The sequence below is a fragment of the Motacilla alba genome, chromosome 1A, assembly GCF_015832195.1.
Source record: "Motacilla alba alba isolate MOTALB_02 chromosome 1A, Motacilla_alba_V1.0_pri, whole genome shotgun sequence".
Taxonomy (NCBI): Eukaryota; Metazoa; Chordata; class Aves; order Passeriformes; family Motacillidae; genus Motacilla; species Motacilla alba.
In genome coordinates this window covers 25,744,126-25,747,197 of record NC_052031.1, presented here as the reverse complement: position 1 = coordinate 25,747,197, position 3,072 = coordinate 25,744,126, and positions in this window count along the sequence as shown.

Below are 3,072 nucleotides of genomic sequence, written 5' to 3'. Positions count from 1 at the left end.
CTTTATGGATCTAGTTCATACTCTGTCCTCTTTATTCTTTCATTTCCAGTACTAAGTAGGCCTTTAAAGGCTGCAGCTTGTTTCAGAGCCTATCCTCTGTCGAGCCAAAAGTCACTGAATGATAAGAACCAGCAAGCAATTAGCAACAACAAGTACTTAGGTCATTAATGATGTAGCTTGTTCTGACTACCTCCTAGCAAGATATCTGAATGCAGAAATTCTTCTCTCTCCTCTCTCTTCTGCCCTGAATTTATATTTAAGCCAATTCAACAGATTAGACAGGCCACAATATGGAAATTAATTTATTTGTTACATGTGCAGTTTGGATAATAGCCATGGGACATACCTCCCATGATATGGAATGTAGATACACCTCATATACCTTGCAATAATGTAAGAAGCCTTTTGCAATTAGATTTTTTTTGATCACTATATTTTACTGGAGTTGAACCCTTTGTGAGCACAGGATTACCCTACCATATAGGATCACACCTTTCTGTTCCATAGCTTGAAGAAATAACTGGAATCTACTAGAAATTAAAGTATTAACTAGAAATATGTTACTGCGACCTTGTAGGGAAGCTAATTATGAACCATTGCAAGAGCACAACACACCACTTATTCCCTGAAGTAAGTAAAACCCAATATTTTGCCAATGTTATAAAGGTGTTTCTTCCATACTAGAAACAAAAGTAAGAGGATTTTTAAAGGATAGCTTATCAAATGATAAATAAAAAAAGATAAAATTACTTGCTTTGTTGTTTTAAGCACATACATACTTTAAAGTTCGGGCACCTGTGCTCACAGTCTAGAGTCCTGTTTTGCAATCATAAGGTATGATATACTGATTAAATATTTTAAATATAGAACATAAAATCCCAATCCAAATCTGAGAAATGCTAACAGTGTTCCACTTGTGTGTAGATGAAATATGCTTACTCTAACACTCAAATATTTACCCTAAATTCAAACTCTGAATGACTGTGCGTGTTAAAATGGCAAACCCTAATGTTTAACCTGTTGGATACAGGAATACAGCTGTTTAAAGCACACTTTCTGTAGAGATTGAAGTAATTTAGCCAAATGTTAGCTGATATTTAGGAATTGTTTAAAATATATTGTGACACATATTAAAAGCCCACTAATTTTTAATGAATGTCTGTATTAACAGACATTAATTCCTCTCTATTTATCCCTTGCATTTTTTTTTCAGGTCATATTGTTCCTCCTGAGCTCTCTGTAACATTTTTCTGCCACTGTCCAGAGACCGATTCAATTCATTGACTGTCCTACACCCGTGATCCTGGCCCCATCAATCATCCCTAACCCCTTTCCTTGCTCTCCAATCAGCTGAACTGAGCCTTTGACAATGAAACAAATATTTTGGGTTGAAATGCATGAGAAACAAAATTTTCACCTTGCAGATTACATACAGACAACTACCACATAAATGTATGGTTCTACTATGGTTCAAGGATATCTATGCTTCCATGTGAAGGAGAAAAAGGATCCTTAAAACACATGCTGCTTAGAATCCCCATGATTCAATAAAAAACCACAACCAGGCTTTTCTACCTCCATGCTGACTGAATTGTTCAGCTCTGCTTAAAATAAGGCATGTGTCCAAGACATTTAAAGTTCTTTAGCTCTGTCAGTGCTCAGGGATTTAGACCGTGTCAGATTAAGACCTCTCTAAAAAATGGACAGTACAAGTTCTGGGAAAAGAAAACTCCTCTGTGATGGGAGTATCAAATGATTCTCTAGCCCCAAATGTAAAAAAAAAAAAGGCCTATTCTTCTGTTCAGTTTAAGTCAGTTGAGAAAATAGGAACTAATCTATGTACAGTGGTGCTTCCAAACCCTGGTGACCACAGTCCTCCTCACAATAATATTCCTCCAATGGTTAAACTAAATTCTGCTGGATGAAAGGCCCAGGTTTGGTAAAGCTGAAGATATTCAAACATGGGTTTGAATACTGTGGCTTAGTGTGTAGAGCTTTTACATAACTGGTCAGGAACCTGGACTTTGATCCTTGCTCTGAAGTTTATCAATTTAATTTTAAAGAGCTATGTGGTAAATTAGATTATAGGGGCTTTTAACAGCTAACTGAATCTAAAGATTCTAATTTCTGCCATGGTTGTTTTAACTGTAAGATTAAAATGTGTCCAATGTCCTTGATTTTTCTAACTTGAGGAAATCTGGTACTTGACTGCATTGTCACACTTTCAGCAGGACAGGTGCAGGATGCTTTCTTCACTTTTTATCCCTCTATGTGAGGACTTGATTCTGTCAGAATATATGAGATGGTATTTCAGAGCTTCCACCATACTGAGAAGTAAAGCAATACCTGATGTCTCTATCCCAGTGAAGCTGAAAATCCGATCCACTTAGATCAGGGACTTGTCACAATGCAGGAAGTGAACTACCAGAAGCAAGGCAATGTTGTGCCTTTTGAAGATGTATAAACATCATGGAAAAGATAGGTTCTTGCAGCATTTGTTGTCTCCAGATAAAGGAAGGTCTGCAGTCATTACTTTGGACTTACACTGATTTAACTTCAATCCTGCTTTAAATCTAATCCTAAGCTTTTTATTGGATTCATCTCCTAATGCCTATTGAATTAATTTCTTTATCTCGATGAATATTTTCCTCATATATACCTTTGAACATCTGGACACAGCCTTCCATGTAGCTCCTTAATGCCTCTGGCCCATCCTATAACTCATTCATAGATTGCTGTCAAAAGTTGCCAGGGTATCCAGCCATCAAAACACATATCAGCAATAGATCACACACATACTTGCTCACCCCACTGAACGCACTGCTAAATGAAAATGTTTGGAAGTTTTACCCCCCAGCAGAACAGGAACACCAAGGTGCCTCCTGTACCAGAGTGCCCTATCATCCTGAAACATGTGAATAAGTTTTACATGGACTTTAAAACATTTATTTAAGAGCTAAGCTAACTACGAAATAATTTTGCTATTACATTGCTTCAGCCATTCATTACAACCAAGACTTTCACAGTTATGGTATTTCACAGTGGCAGTAAGGAAAGTGAAACAAACAGAGC